Raw genomic sequence first — 17,720 nt, forward strand, 5'->3', positions numbered from 1 at the left:
CCTGCCAGCCGACGTGCCACACCACCCCAACAGCTGCCCCACGACAGCACTATCGAAGAAGAAGATAAGGAAAATTAATTTTTTCTTACCTCGGTGCGGCGCGAAGAAGACGAAGAAAGCAACGAAAGACGATCTTTTGCACGAGCAAGATGTAGAAGATTGCTAGAGGAGGGGGAATAAATATCCTTTATGCTTTCTCTCTCTTGTAGGGTAGAATAAATCGCTCTCCAAAATTGATTTAATAACCGACTTAAGGTGGACTTAGATAGGCTTTGAGAGAAATTTATTTCCCTGTCGTAGAAGGATCTAATTTCCTATTAAAGAGAGAATCAACATCAAAATAGGAAACAATCCTATGTTTCCTAAAACAAGAAGATCTCTACACTTGCTGCCCTTTCTTACGAGCAGCCCAACAGGTGTGGGGGCATTTATGGAGCCAAAAATAATCAAGAGGCGACACGTGGATTTTTGAGCAAAAAGGACAAAATTACCCTTGAGGAGCACCGGAATTCCTACGCGCGAGCAATAGATAAACATCCCACAATCAAGTCAAAAGTGCTCAAAATAGGTAATAAATTCAAAGTTATTTCATCCATCCTCATCCTATATTTTCCACAAGGTAATTATTTCATAACCTTCAAAACATTCCATATAAATTGAGTTAATTGGCTAATTAATGGATTTATTCCTAATTAATCCATTAATTACCAATTAAATCACTCATTTGACACAAAAATACCCCAAACGGTTGGCCACCTTTTCTCAAGAGGCAACCAGCCATGCACTATATATTTTACCTCATTTCCTCTAAAAACCTAGGTCTTGACTCTTACTAAACACTCAAAAATTTCCCAAACACTTTTTATCTCAAAATTCTAACTTTGGCATCGGAGGTTCTTCAGCCAAAGCCTCCCTTCATCGTGGGCGCGTGAGGCTCTTGACCTTGACCAAATGTGTTATTTGTTTTGTAGTTGCAATTTTGTCCAAGATCAAGGAGGAAGAAATTTGCATCCACATGTACCATTTTGTGATCATGATGCCGTGTGTAGATATAGGTATATCAAAGTTAGGCAGTTCTAAGTAGCACAAATGTGTACATAGTTAAGAAAGTTGGAGATCTAAGTTTGTGTTACAATGCTCAGTGAGGCATCAACGACCTAATTCCATCCGAAATGGGTTAATTTTTAATCTTTGAGCAAATGTGTCATTTTTGCACACGAGCTACTGAGCTATTATTTTAAGCTATTTGGGCAGTTACTGTTGAAATCCCACATCGGCTAGAGAAATAAAGAAAGAAGAGTTTAGATATCCTAACTTCACTCCAACTAATATCGAAATTTTTTTGTAGTAAAACTCCACACCTATCGAATTGTGCAGGTGGTAATTACCAAGTTGAAGACTATATTAATGTCGTTGAAAGTAGACATTTGACCCGTCTCTCTAATAATTGTACACATACAACCTCCATCATTTTGATGGCCTCCATTACACTACTCTTTTATGTTTATAGAATAATGATTGTACTGTTACTTTCCCTTTTCATTTTTGATTGAAAAACGAGGCTAAAAGTAAGAGCCCAAACAAACATACTTAATACTAAATTTAAACCGGAACATCACAAGTTGATCCTCACTAATAAAACTAACTGAAGGAGAAGGAGGAGTATCAAAATAAAAATTACCTAAATCTAAATCAAGACTATAGGTCGCTAAACTGGCCGCCACAAAAAAAAAAAAAAAAAAAAAAATTCTGTAGACATGCCGAAGTTCGCATTGCCAAGATCTTGAAAGAAAATCTTGACATGCCAAAACAAGGGGAACTGAAAGATGATTATTGCCAGCAACTTACAACACCAAATGAATTGTAACTGCAAAGTCTAATTCCATGAATAATTATTTCATTTAGGGTTATTTTCTTCTAATAATGTTGGACCCGACCTTCTCCATGAGTTGCCTTTCAGGATATGATTGTTGTGGCTTTCCGGTCCCTTGTACGTGAAATAGAAAAGACAACCAATATTAAGATATGAATCACAGTTATATGTGAGCAATTTTCATAATATTAATACATCGTTATTAATTATGATGTTTTGTGATAATAATATAATGTTAAGTATAAAGAAATTTATTTATGACATTATATCATTAATATGATAACAGTGTACCGGTGAAATGCTCAACTGTGGATTAGGTCTAAATTAATTGATACCAATAGATACTACACAAATGAAACGAGCTAGTTCGGGAAACTCTGTTTTGCATGAATTAATCCAAAAGGTTAATTCTCTTCAACAAAAGTTAACTCCAACGGTATAACAGTCTGACCAAAAAAATAAAATAAATAACACAAAATTATATGGACTCCTTTGTACGATTTAAGGACAGTGAAACCTTTCATGCAGTCAGAGTTCAATCATTCACTTGACAAGTCCATATTGGCTTGTGGGCATGCCGAAAGGCAAAGTTTTCATGCTTTATTTTTATGATTTAAAATGGTTTCGTTCTAGTATTAATGTTTTTTTGTATTTAACATGCACTAATTACGTGGGTGGCAATGTTTATCATTATTTCAGAATGAGTTATTTTCAAAATAAAAATAGAGAAGAGGCTGCCTTATCTTGACGGAGTCTATTTTTCACGCAAAAATGTTGAAAATAATTCCACTTTGTAGTTTGTAAAAACTATTGTAGTTTGAAAATAATTCCACGGAGTCTATTAATTACCATATCATGGAATGGTTGGGAATATATTCCTTTATCGACCCTGCACATTTGTATGTACTAGGGCTTGACTTGAGGTTCTTGGACCTGGAAGCTTGGTTGGTCTTGCATATAACATTTTTGGACCTTAATATTAGCCTCTTAATTATTTAGGTCATGAGAATTCTTGAATGGGCTGAATAGTCAAACCTAAGCCTATGAGATTTTTTAAACGTGGCCTTCCTGATGGAACTTTTCCCATTCCCACGCAGCAGTAAATGGCGTCGTGATGATGTGCACCCTTGTTTCTCGTGCATGTCTAATCATCTAAAAGAAACGTTGGGTATTCCCCCACCTCGTTAAGGTAACTGTTTTAAACTTCTCATCTCCCTAGGACAAGCATTTAGTTTGTCCTTCCTTATTCTTTTATTCTTTAACTTCTTTTTCTTTTTCAAATCCTTCCTCCTCTATTGCTCAACTTCTCTTACCTTCTGAACTTCCAGCGTACCTTGCTCACGTTTTGCTGTGTTTGGCGTCGAAGTTTTCTCTTAGGTAAGGAAAAGCTTCATCCTTTTTCTTTTTTCCTTGAATGCTCTTGCAGGCTGTGATGGATTTGGACATGCTTCTGCTTTTCTTTTTCTTGTGCACTCAAGAGATTTTTAGGGTTTTGATCTCCGTAGGGGAGGGGTGCAATTTTCCTATGAGAAGTCGAACTCATACTCCTCAGCAGCTTTCAATTTTGGATCTCTGTATGCTTTTCCCTTGTAGATTTCTTCTCACTTTTCATGTATGTTGTGCGATTGTCCTTTAGCCAGCTTGATTGCTTGTTGATGTATACTAGAATAGGATTAATCAATTGCATTGTTTGGCTTGGCATGATTGCTTGATTGCATACGGTCTGTTTATGCTTGGACATTCGTATAACATGCTTTCCTTGGCTAGACTTTTTGATACTTTGTGGCTTGTTAGCATGGCATGAGTATGGAAAGATAAGTGCATTATAGCATGTTAAGAAACTAGTCTGTAGTACACCGTATTTTAAAATATATATCTATGTGCGCGTAGGTCATTATATTTATTTCAAATATAATGATTTTATTAACGTTTCTTTTATATAATATGTGTACAATAATCTATAGTGTTGGCATGTAAGTTAATAGGAATTCTTTCATAAAAAAAAAATAAAAAATAAATAAATAAATTTAAGCTTAACTAGTATTTTTTTTTTAAACCCAAATTTCTCCAACTAGAGAGGTTTCTAGTGTTTGCCATCCTCATTGTAGTTGTGTAATTTTGTTCTATACGTAGCTTATATATGTATTAGATTGTTTTTTATAGGCTTAAAGTTGTTTTTACTTTTTAATGGCAATTATCATTGCTATAGCCGAGCTTAAGGTGATACTATTTGAGTAGTTTTTGCTTGATTAATTTTTCTCCCAAGGATGAGGTGGAAGTTGGTAGTTATTAAAAACTAAAAACTAGGATGAAGAGGTGAGAGTCTTGCAATGTATACGTTGGTATCTTGTAGGTGGCAACTTCTTGGGGTTATTAGGAGTGCTTACTCATCAAGCTATAAGGATATCAATCATTTGAACAATATTCTCTTACCATATCAAGCTTCCAAGTGCTCCAATGAGGTGAGAATGAAATGCAAGTGAAGACATTTGTAATATCCAGAAGTAGCAACAAGAGATATGATTCCATTCCATATAAATGAAGGAGAAGAATCTGGGAAAGAACAACTCCGCCAGCAAAGAAGAAATCCTCTTTTCATATCACTCCTTCATCATCCAATTTGTGTAGATTATGTAATAGCTTTCAAGCTACTTTCATTATATTTTTTAAATCTCATTTATAGTGAATTACAAGTATAAACACAATCTTAGTGGACATAGCCGAATTGACGAACCACTTAAATTCCGTGTTTATGTACTAATATTTTGAGATCATTAACATGAAAAACACCTTCAACCAACAATGGAAATCTCCTCAAAAAACCTAAAGCCAAAGAAATGAAATCCCAGTAATCACCAAGAATCTATATTTCTTCCCTCACTTGAACCCCAAATTAAATTTAGTTACGTAAACTATTATTCATAGAAAACTGGATTTTTAAATAGGAGGCAACCATAAATTCACACCAAATTGATCAAGGCACCCAACCGTCTTTCTCCATCTCGTCACCGGTGTTCGAGCACCACCGCCAAGCAGCAGCAGCTATGCTGGCTTTGGCCAGTAACACCCGCTAATGCCGCCATGAGAGACAACGATGGCATCGTAGCTAAGACTTCTATGACCAAACCAACCATCAAGCTCTCATTGTCCAAGAGAACCAATCCATGTGCACTTTCCGCTCCCACCACAACGAAGAAGATCGTCACTGTAAGCAACAGGCAGTTCTCTGTAATTGCCGCCATCCTTGTATCGCTGACTACAAGTTTAGGCTTTATGGTTCTCGATCGACATGAGCACAGCCTGAGTGGTAAACCGGTGGAGAGCGAGAAAATAAAGATAAGAGTGAAGAGGGAGACAATGGTAAGTCATATTTTCTCATTTATATTGTTGCTAGCTATCAATACTTCATTATTGGAAGTCTAATAATATTTGTGTTACTACTTGCAGGCTTATTAGATAAAATGTGGTTATTGAAATCTATTTAACCATGACATATGCATATGCATTGTGAAGCAAGAAAAAGAGTTGAGTTGTATTAAGTTTGTGTTAAGTGTGGAGTTGTGACGATGTTCAAGGACTGGAGTATGCCTTGAATATAAAATCTTGAAACTTGTATATGCCAGGCGTCAGGGTAAGGGATTGAGTATACAATTGGTTGATTATAAAATAATATAATCTTGTATATGTTAGGCGTTGGGGGAAGGGCTTGAATATACAATGGGCATTGGGGGAAGTGCCCATGTACAAAGTGAAACTAAGAATTAAAATATGAAAATTGGGCATAAGGAATGAACAGGAATTAACTCATATTCTAAGATACTCGTAGCCAAGTGGTATAAGCATAGTATGGGACGTGCATGCTTGGGTGCCTTAGGTATGTGTTAGTGGGATTAGAAGGGAGTGAGTACATTCATGCATCTCATTTGCATATACTTTATGTATTTACAAGGTTTACTCATTTCAATTAATTTGTTTGTACTTTCGGTTGTGAACTAATTTTCTGAACTATTTTATTTCGTTGTGATAAATTATATGTGGTAAACTCAAGCATTTATTATGTAAAATTTTGTTATACGATGTATTGTGTTTCAATTACAAATAAATTTTTTTTTTCTTACCATGTCTTGGTCGTAGAATATATTTCTATACCTAAGATATGGCTCTCACACCTTAGCTCATTAATAGTCCTTATTCGCAGGTCGAGACATGACATAGTTCTATTTTAAAGCCTTAGGCTTTTGCCTGCGTACACTTGAGTTTCTAGAAGTTCTGCTTCCTCTGGGCAAATATGCCTTCTTAGGCTAGACTTTCACTTCTTACTGCCATGCTTCTTTTCTATGTGTCTGGCTGTTTTGTCTCGCAGACATGATGGATTGTGGCATTTATAGTTTGACGTTCGTGTTTTATATGTGAACCATGGTATCGGGATCCCCAAAGTGTTTGACTGATGTAGATGGATCTTTCACCACTGAGGACCGGCTTCAACGAGGCAAGCTGCGTCCTTCTCGGGATCCTCAGAATAAAGCTTTTAAGGAGGATGAGCCTTTTCTGGAGTCGGCACCTCTTATTAAGCCTAGATGCATTTCACGCTGTTGTATAGAGAATGGGTTGTTTACTGTGGTTCCTATCCACTTCGAGTTCTTGTGCGGTGAGGCTACCGACTGGGCTGAGTGCGTAGATGCTAAGCTTGGAATCCCGAATTAGTGCAAAGTTTTGAAGAGAGCGAAGGTCCTGGACTGTGTCTTCTTGACCAAGAAGCAAGTAGTCTGCATGTAATCAGACTTCCTCATGCATGTGGTTAGGCGCTGGAACACATAGACTTGCACTTTTGTCATACATCTCTCTATCGCAGGGAACATAGGTCCATTTCATTATGACATCCCTCTGGCCGATACGGAAAATTTCAAGGCGCTGCAGAAGGGAGCCCCCACTTTCCCAAGTAAGGGCCTTCGTTTTAACGACTGGATCAAACACTTATGGCAGAAGTCTCAAGAGCTGAGCTGTAGATTTGAGGCTATGATGTCTGTGGCTTGGTCGCTTTGTTTTCTGCGGGAGCAAAGATACTTTCCACAGACGCATGATTCCTTCGGCTATGGCAATTGCCCAGGGCCATATAGTTCCGTTAGCCCCATTATTCCTTGGTTTGTTGTGTCACGAGTTGGATGAAATTCATGCTATGAGGAGCAGGTTGCCGGTAGAGTTTGATGTGCATCACCTCTAGTTGACCACCATTGTGCTTTACGCCAGGTTGATGCCGCTAGGTTGAAAGCATTATGAAGGCCAAGTTGAGTCTATCAATTTAGCTTCATTTCGTCAACAATGTTCGCCACACTTCTCGTTGTTGCAGATAAGCACAACCCCCAAGTGCTCAAGGTGGGTCCTTTAACAAATACTATATATAAAATGTCATAGGATCCAAGCAAGAGAGGTCAGCTACTGTTGAACTTTCACTCGGCGAAGGAAACATGGGAAAGCAAGCACGAAGACGAAACCAAAGACGCAGCAGGCAGGTGCAACATAAGCCGAGAAGGAAGATGCCGTAGAACACATAAGAGACGAAGTAAGCAGGCCGCAAGGGACATAGACACAACCACAACTGCAAAACACAAAAGGGATGGAGGAATTAGCAGGTAGACGCAACAGAGCAAGCAGCAGGCAGCAGGTCATGCGTTGATGTTTCATACCTCTACATAGAAATTAAACAAAAGAAAGTAGAGAGAAAGGTTTGGGATTGATCCACGAGGCCATGGTTTTGAGGGAATAACACAATCTTTGTCTCTTAGCATCACCCTTTTGTACACCTTCAGTTCACCTCTTTGCCGATAAAGAAAAACCAAAGAATCTGCGGCTTTATATGAATACAATTTCAGAACCCTAGTTTTCAAAGACGATGGCTGATTTGGCTCATGTTTCAACAAAAAGTTGCAAGGGAGACGTCTCTCATAAAGGGAAAGGTAAAAAAGAAATTTATTATTGAATTAGTTGTCGTATATTTGATACCGTTGGAAGTTTTTTTGTTTTTTTGTTTTTGTTTTTTTTTTAATAATCTATTACTTTAATAATTTTGTGGTAGAAAAAAAATGAGGAAAGCTGAGGCGCGAATAGAGAGGTTCCGTTGTAAGCGATTGCCCTTGTATGAAGACAAAAGTAGGACTGATGCGTAAGCCAAATTTAGGTTTAAGCTGATGCGTATGCCGAATTTAGGTTTGAGATTAGGGGCCTGGTGCGGAACCAATGTTCTATTGAGTTGAAGTCTTGAAAAATGGTGCCTGAGGAGTTGAAGAAGTCCATGTTGCGAGAGTTGTCGGTAAGTTTGTATTAAAGAATGTATAATTGTTTTTCTTAAAAAGTAATATTTTTGTGATTACTAATTTATTTTTATTGGCATTACAAGTTTATTGGGATGTTGATGAAACCGATGAGAAGTAGTAAAAGTATCTGGATGACCATTTCAATATGCATTTTCGGTAGTGGAAGCCCGATGTGCATCGGGCTTTAGAGCGCGTGCGAGTTCCTAATGCCCCTGCTGATGACCCAGAAGAGGAGGAGGAGTGAAGTTTATTTGTTTTATTTATATTTATTTTTATTTATATTTTTTTTTATGAAATAAGATATATTTGGACATTATGTTTGACTTTATTTAATAAATTTATGTTATATGGACAACTATTAATATTTACATTAGTTATAATATCTATTTGGTTAATAAATTAGTTTTTTTTATTATTTTGGTAATATGTAATTTGGTTTGAGTTTTTTATTTGGATTAAATAAAATTTACATTAGTCATAAAGAAAACCGAAAAGAAATTGAATAAAAATAATGAAACTTGGGCTACGAATATAGTGTTCGTCATGCAAATTGTTTACATTAATTAATTAAGTTATGAAGAAAACGAAAAAAAAAAATATTGAAACTTGTGAGACAAATTTAGTGTTCGTCGCAAAAAATGATTCGTCCAAAAGTAATCTTTATAATGTGACTTCAGCTGTAGAAGCAGAAACTGTAGAAAAATTGCAAAATCCGCCTCTGCACATCTTCCCCTTCGTTTTTCTTCAACCCGGCATCCGTCACTCCCATTTTCTCTCTATTTCATCCTCAAATACTCCCTCCATCTAAATCTCTATCTTTTCTAGATTGATCAAGCTATGTCGGTGTGTTTGGTAAGTGATATTTCCTTTTTTTCATTTAAAAGTATCAATGCCAATTCATACTAACGTCATGAAATTCTTTGTCTATAGGGATATTGTGTGTGACTAGCGATCGGGGGAGAACAATTTGGAAGGTATTTTCTTCGTTTTATTTTAAAAATATATAAATTAATTAAATTATGTTGCTAAATTTGTACATGACATACAAATATGTGTTGTGATGTACGGAGTTAATTGTAATTAACTTTGTACGTGTTTTTTTTAGTAAAACTTAGTTTCCCGTTTGAGGATTAGTTGGATTTTGTGCATGGATGCAAATGCATGATTGCGGTCCAATTGATTCTTGAATTGTCCCATTATTTGGATAGTTTGGGAATGCACAGTTATGGTGCGTAGTTTACGATTCAAGGACTAGGTTTTGGTCGTGGGGATTTCGGTGTCATCTCTGTATGTTCTTGGGGTGGCACATAGGTATTTCATATCTACATCATCCATCTGAAGAACTATACAGAGATGCTGCCGAAATTCCTTCACGTCGAAATCTAATATGATGTAGCCATAAATTATGTGACATAAATTTGCATTCCCGAATAGGATAGGGCCTTTACCGGAGGCATAAGGTGACAATATCATAATGAAGTTGTTGTGATTGTTGTACTGTTATTGTGGTTGCAAAAATTATGGACAGAATGTAGATACAGAACCAAAACAAATGCGCGGCAAATACTTAGATGGAATTGAGGATTTTATTGACTTACCACGTACACAGAACCCGGGTACAGCTAGAATCAAGTGCCCTTGTAAGAGGTGTAACAACACATTAAGGGACACAATTAAATATGTTCAATTTCATTTAGTAAAGAATGGAATGGTAGAGACCTATAATACTTAGAACCATCACGGGGAACAATTAGACAATGCTTCGTCATTCAAACGCCACAAGAGTGGACAATGTTAAACCTAATGTGGATCCTAATGAACAAGTCATGGATATTTTAAATGATGCTTTTCCATTTGCATCGACAAACACCAATCAGAAAGGGGAAGATCACGTGCCTACACTAATGGACAATACAAAATTCGAACAATATGAAAAACTATTAAAAAAATACCAACCAAGAGTTATACCTAGGGTGTGAGGGCTTTTCGGTTCTCATGGCCATTGTGGAACTAATGCACCGAAAAATAAAGTATCGTATGTCAAACCAGTGTTTTGATTACCTTTTTAGGGTTTTCAAGAGAATGCCACCAAAGGATAATTGTTTGCTGAGAGACCTAGAAATGCGCAAAAGATGTTGAATGGTCTCAGATTGGGTTATGAAAAATTTTATGCTTGCAAAAACAATTGCATTTTATTTAATAAAGAGAATAAAGCGTTGGATAAATTCCCTATATGCAATGAGTCGAGGTTCAAAATGACATCTCAGAATAAAACGACTAAGATCCCATCAAAAGTCATGCTTTATCTTCCTTTGAAGCCTAGGTTGTAATGATTGTATATTTTGACACATACTGCCACCGACATGAGATGGCATAAGGAAAAACGGGTAGATGATGATGTGATGAGGCATCCTGTAGATAGGGAGGCATAGAAGAGTTCAATCGAATGTTCCCCGATTTTGTTGCTGATCCCCTGAACTTTAGATTGGGACATGCCACTGATGGATTTAATCTATTCGGGATTCTAAACCAACACGACATCACTTGGCCGATTTTTCGTATTTCCATATAATTTGTGGCCTTGGAAATGCATGAAAAAAAAAAAACATGATGATGACTTTATTGATAATTGAGGATCTTAGTTGGTCAATCAATGTTTACTTAAGGTCATTAGTTGATGAGCTAAAGGATTTATGAATAAACGGTTTGCATACATACGATATGTGTACTGGCAAGATGTTCACTTTGCGAGTAGTAGTGATGTGGACTGTGAACGATTTTCCCGCATATGCAATGGCTTCTAGGTGAAGCACTAGGGATTATATGGCATGCCTTATATGCAAGGAAGATGTAACATCTGGTTGGCATACCAGAAAAGTTTGTTACCTTTGTCATCGAAGATGGTTGCCATATGACCATAAGTGGCCGGATAAGGATAAAGAGTTCGACGGGAAAACAGAGCCTAACCTCAAACCCAAAAAATGGTTTGGTGCTTAGATTTTGAAACAGCTTAACTGTTTGGATTTTACTCCGTTCAGGAAAACTATGAGTAGGACGTTACTTTCTACACATATAAACTGGGCGCACAAGTTTATGTTTTTTTCATGAAACTGAATGACAAAAAAAGTGTTTTTAAAGTTTTTATCGTCTATAAAGTTTCCTGATGGGCATGTTTCTAATATCGCGCATTGCCTGAATGTTGACGAGGGTAAATTTGCTGGACTAAAGAGCCATGGCTACCAAGTGGTTATGCAACGCTTAATTCATATAAGTATTCGACACCTATTGCCAAAAGATGTTGTGAAGACAATCATGTTCTTGTCCAGATATTTTTCCCAATTGACGTCAAGATCGTTGCAAAAGACGAACATTAATCAGTTGCACCATGACCTAGTGCAAATCCTATGCAAGTTTGAGATGATATTTCATCCAGCTTTCTTCATACGTATGATTCGCGTGACGGTTCACTTGTCGGAAGAGGCATTGCTTGCTGGTCCTATCAACTATCGATGGATGTATCCAATAGAAAGGCATATAATCCTTGTCTTTTGTTTATTCTTCATTAATTGATGCTTACTAAATTGTATCATATCGTTTTATTTTGGCAGGCTTCTCAGAGAGTTGAAAAAAAGTGTACAAAATAGGGTAAAGCTCGAATGATCAATCATAGAGCCTTCGGTGGCATATGATTCGTTTACATTTTGTGGAATGTATTTAAGATGTGGAGACAACTTTCAATCGTCCTTAACGCAATAATGACAGGGGTGTGAGGAAAGAGAAACTGTTTTTTGCCAAAGCGCACGACTCTTTGGAGATCCAGTACAAGGCAAGTCGTTTTTCAAACATAACAGGGAGGTAGCGCATTTGTTCATACTGAACAATTGTGAAGAGATAATGACACACCTAGATGAGCATGAAGATATGATGAAGTGCGAACATCCATCACATTTTTATGCCAAGAAACATCGTGAATTGTTTCCACAGTGGTTTCTCGAATATGTAAGTTTTAAGTGTTTTGTAGTTGACATATATATTGTAGTAATTAATTTTCTCAAACTAATAGGTGTATGTTTTTGTATAACATTAGGTGAATCAATAGAAAGCATCGAATTCCCCCACTTACATTAAAGAGTAATATAACTTGGCATTCAGACCAATTCGCATTGAATGGTTCTTGGGTTGCCATGTTAACAATGTCAAGTTCTTCGAGGTTGCACACGATTGCAAGTTGTGTATGCAAAACAGCGTTGTCCATGTCCCAAGTGGAGGTGAAAGTATAGACAATGATTTCTATGGCAAACTAACAAGTGTCGTGCAATTGCTTTACAAAGAACGATGTCAAGTGATCGTGTTTAAGTGTCGATGTTTGATACAAACCCAAATAGGCAAGAAAGTGTTAAAATCAACCATGGCTTACTATCTGTGAACACTAACAAAACTTGGTATGATGGCGACCTTTACATTTTGGCAAACATGGCAAAACAGATTTTTTATCCAGATGACCCTAAGGCTAGAGAGGTTGGAAAGTTGTTTAGAAGATGGATCAGAGGAACCTGTATGCTATACCAGAACAAGACCCTACTGACGATGACTTAGACAACGTTGCTAATCAACGTCTAGAATCTTCGATGAAAAATGATGCAGAAACACTTCGAGATACAAATCTTATCCATGATTCGTTTTAGATACAAGGAGTAACTTCAATCGAAATACCGATTGAGTCAATTACAATTGACCTTGGTAATCTTCCGCGATACGATGCTGTAGTGGACTCGAACAACAACGGTGACGTACCTATCGACGAGGATGAATAGGAGACTGAAAATGATGATATCGACGATAGTGACAGTTATTATAGTTCGGATAAAAAAATAATGCAATTTATTTGTGTCTTGCTTTGTAAAACACATTAAATGATATTTTTTTTGTAATTTGTTTACCTTATATTATAGATAAATTGTGTTTATTCGAATAAATTTAAATGAAATTAAATTAAATAAATTTTACCCTGGTAAATTTAATTTTCAGAGACTTGCGCTATATATAGAAAGATATTCGCTGCTGAAAGATCATTTGCGCGACGAATACCTTCTCGTTCGTTGCCCAAGTCTCTGAAAATTTGGCTGCCTCAATTTTCTGGGTGGGCACCAAATTAAAATTTTTTTGTGAAATTTTGAATTTTTTGCACAACAATTACCTTTCTCCTTATCTTGCTAGAATCTTGGGATTTAAAATTTCCAAAAACCCTTTTCCCCTCACTTCTTCCTTTTTTCCGACGCTGCAAACTCTCTCCCTCAACCTTTCTCACCCTCTCTCTCTCCGATAGTCCTCATTTCTTCCTCCTCTGACAACCCTCTCTCTCACTTAACTTCTATCACCCTCTTTCCCTCTTGCCTTCTCACCCTCTCACCTTCTTGCCGTCTGACCCTTTTGCTCTCTTTCTTAGAAATACATTATTTCTCCGAGATAATTTTTCAATTTACTTAATTCTACTTGTACTTAGGGTTCTAGGAAATAGTAATTGTAGGATTATTTCTTAATTTCAAATTAAGGTTAGGAATTTGTAATTTTAGGAATTAGGGTTCTAGAAAATTTAGGAATTAAGGTTCATAGTGGTAGCCATGGCTACTGAGATGTTTTGCCACTTTGTAATTTTATCTTATTTTGCTTATTTTGTTTAGGTATCACTAGTCGCACAAAAAAGATGGTCATCAAGTGAGCATGTCCGTGAGGATGTTGCTAAAACTATCGTGAATTATATTCAACAAAAGCTTATTTTAGGAATTAGGGTTCTAGAAAATTTTAGGAATTAGGTTTCTGTGAGTTGAGAAATTACTGATTTTGTTCATGCATATATGGTATTGGTGACTTAATTGTATACCATTCATTTCTCAAAACATTAAGGATTGTGATATTCGGAATTAAGGTAAAACCGATTTTATGCTTAATTTTAGATTTAGGGATTTAGTTAATGTTTAACAGTATATGGTTTAATTGCTTGATTTAGTTATGAGCGGGGTTGGTGTGAGTGAAATGCCACATAAATAGGCATGTGAAAGGGTTAATGTACACTTACTGAAATCTTTTTTTTTCTAATTATGCAGATGTCGCATCTTATTAGAAGTCATAAGGCGGTGACGACTGCACCCTATTCAATTCCCACACCTCCTACTTCAGCTGCCATTGCTCTGGCGGAAATGGACCCTAGTCCGGTTAATCCGGTTGGTCCTCGGGTCTTCTAGGCTCCCAAATGCCGGCATCATCGACCTTTTCAGTTAAGCTACCTATTACCACCAGGCATGCTCACCGCCACCCCTGCACACCCGACACGACATCGGCATCCACTACTGATGCCTCGGGGTCATAGCCATATAAAATTAAATAACTCCCTTTATTTCCTTGTGAACTTAGTTATTCATACTTTTAAGTTCAGTTAAAATTGTTGCATATTACAATTGTGCGTTTGGTCCAAATTTGGCTTTTTCAACTGTTGTGATTGTTGTTGGATATCATATATTATTCATTATAGTGTCCAAGGTTTGGAAAATGTTATAACTTTAGGGGAGGTTCTGCCGAAATTTCAATATAATTTGTAGTGCTTGTTTGACTTTTTTTAGTTTTTTTTTTAGAAAAAAAAAAATATATATATATATAAAACCGGGGACTTTGTCGCCAGTTGAAGACGGTGAAGATCACCCGGGTGACCAATGAACATATCACGAACGGATACGATGACAGGCATCGGGCTGCACCAACAGCAAGCAGCATAGCGCATTGGCCAACAACATTGGTCACGTCGTTCGGACTTATTGCCCTATGAGATGGAAGTCTTGGAAGGCGATACGAGGTGAGGAAGAAGGTGCGCAATTATTTGTCAATAAGTATCCTGACTTTTTATTGCTTTTCCTTTAAAGTTTATATATTTATATTAATTAATGTATTTAATTAATTTTTTTTAAATATTTGTTACATTGGGACAAACTACAATTTCGAGAACATCAACGACCATATGTTGGCGTACGTCAACAGACTCTTCGCTGAACGGTATAACCAATGGAAGGGTGACATGCACCAACATTTTGAGATGTTTGATGATCCTCAAGTTGCTCTTGAGGAGGATTGCCCAAGGGAGTTTGAGGACCGTGAAGAAAATTGGGTGTGGCTCCGTAGTCATTTTGAGGAGCCTACCTATGTGGTACATATTTTAATAAGTCTAAATGTATTATATGTTTCTTACTAATGTTTATTAATTTTTTTTATATTTCATCTAATTTACAACTAATACGTTTATTTTGTGTATAACAAAAGAAGGCGAAAGCCAACAAGATCATTCAGGAAAAGAAGACTTTTCTCCACCATTTGGGTTCGAGGCCCTTCTCATATAGAATGGAGGTGCAGGAGCATATAATAATAAAGCTTTTAATATTCAAAATTTAATATGTCAGTAATATTAATTTTTTTTTTGTACTAACACTTTTCTTATCTTGTTTTTTTTTTTGGGGGGGGGGGGGGGGGAAGGGTTCAAAATTCCTGGAGATTGACATCTTTGCAGACGTTTATGTTCGATCCAGGGATAAGTTGGTCGAGTCCCTTCATGTCAGTATTCTTCAATTGTAATTACTATCTTACGCATTCAAGTTATTATTTCAATGCTATTATTAATATTTCATGCTATATTACACAGGCACGATGATGGAGAATAGACAGTTGGTTCTTCAGGAGTCCGCCTCCCAGCTACCCCCCCTCCCGACACTTTGATAGAGTCCGTGGATCCCTCCAAGGATGCAGGGTTTCACATCCTTACAGACATCTTAGATCAGACTCTCGGTCGGAGGCCAAAGACGTATTGTTATGGGATGGGGAATGCCCGACAACGAGAACCTAGAGTCTCTTCATCCTCACAGATGAAAGGCGAGGTGACAACTTTGACACAAGAGGTCGCTGGCCTTAGGAGTGAGCTCACCTCATATAAGAGCCAAATGTCACTGATCGTAAAGGTCCTCAGTGAGTCAGGCATTCGTTTCTCTGATGTTCCTACCTTGTCGACGTTCGAGCCTTTCCAACCCGAGCATGCCTAGAACTTCGCCCCGTTGACCTTTGAGCCCATCCTTATCCCCGAGGCCTTCTTGCCCCAAGATTTCCAACCGCCTGTGAACAACGATCCCGTAGATTATTCCAAGACTCCTACAAAATTCATATAGATTTTAAAGAATTTAAATGGATTGTGGTGGATTGTGGTGGAAGGATTTGAAATTGTAGAGGGTGAGGTTAGATTTTTTTTAGTCTTGGTTATATATACTTTTTACTCTCAAATCCCACAAAATCCCAACTTATTGAAATCCTTCAAAATCTTAATTTTTTTAATACACTTAGATTTGGATGGATTTTAAAATCCTTTAAAATCTTTTAATTAACTACACCTAGATTTGAATGGTTTCTAAAATCCTTTAAAATCTTTTAATTGACTACACTAGGATTTTAAAATCTTTTAAAATCCTCTCAAATCCAAGTTTGACTACACCCTCTCCCCCTAAAAAAATTCAGCCCCATTACCTTCATTTCCAACACCAAGAGGGCTCTCTCCTTTTCTCTCAAACCTAAAATGAAAACCAAAACACCCAGCCCTCATCATTTCTACTCCTCGCAATGTCTTCTCAGCCAAAACCCAGAAGCACCTCCTAAACGCACAGCACCGAGTTCCATTAAGTCCACTACATTCTTAAATATGAAAGATGTCTCTCATTTCTCTCTCAAAACACAAACACAACCTAGCCTGCACCCTTTGCCGCTCCTCCATATTCTCGAGGTTTCCCAAACTTAAACTTCAAACCATGCCTCTATTGTTATCGGTCCCAATCATAGAGTTCATCACCATCGTTGTATCTCTTACATGCAACTGCTTTCTCTATGAGGGCTCTCGAATCCACATCAAAAGAGACACACCAACACCCAATCTTCACAGATCCATGACCAATCATCCAAGACTCCTCCATCTGCAGGTAAAAACTTGGTTTCCTCCAAACTTCATCTCTGATTATAATATTTGAACTCCATTTTTCACTACTGGTCATAACCAAAAGTCGAAGGAAAATAACACCCATCCATGTTCTGATTTATGCACAGGATCTGACTCCGATGTCTTGGAGCGACATAACAAAAGGACAAAGGAACAAAAAGGGTCGGATATCGTAGGTTTGACGAAAACCGATTAAGACAGACATAAATGACACGATCGAAAACCAAAGGTAAAGATTCATGCTCTCACTGACTGTGCTATTCTGATCTTTCGTCTGTGTTTTTGCATGTCTCCATTGATGTATGTTGAGCAAAAAATATATGCATATGGATGGCCTTGATGACTGTGTTCTTCTCTGTGCTGCTTGGATCCCCACCCCCAAACTTATATGTAATTATATTCTTAATGAAATGTAAGAGAATGTGATTCACCCCATTGTGCCTTTATTTATAGTAGTAGGATAAGTAAAAACCTTTCCCTTTAGGATTACAACATTTAATAGGTAATCTAGTCCTAATAT

General features: G+C 37.1%; 1 long non-coding RNA gene across 1 annotated transcript; it reads left to right on the plus strand.

The window, feature by feature from the left end:
* Positions 1–3,126: 3,126 nt before the first annotated feature.
* LOC148695701 (uncharacterized) lies at positions 3,127–8,528 on the plus strand. Its single transcript, XR_015964026.1, has 3 exons — positions 3,127–7,827; positions 7,947–8,180; positions 8,268–8,528. It is a non-coding gene; the product is annotated as an uncharacterized LOC148695701 (long non-coding RNA).
* Positions 8,529–17,720: the final 9,192 nt, after the last annotated feature.

The sequence above is a fragment of the Pyrus communis genome, chromosome 7, assembly GCF_041283825.1.
Source record: "Pyrus communis isolate YQ-2024b chromosome 7, ASM4128382v1, whole genome shotgun sequence".
Lineage (NCBI taxonomy): Eukaryota > Viridiplantae > Streptophyta > Magnoliopsida > Rosales > Rosaceae > Pyrus > Pyrus communis.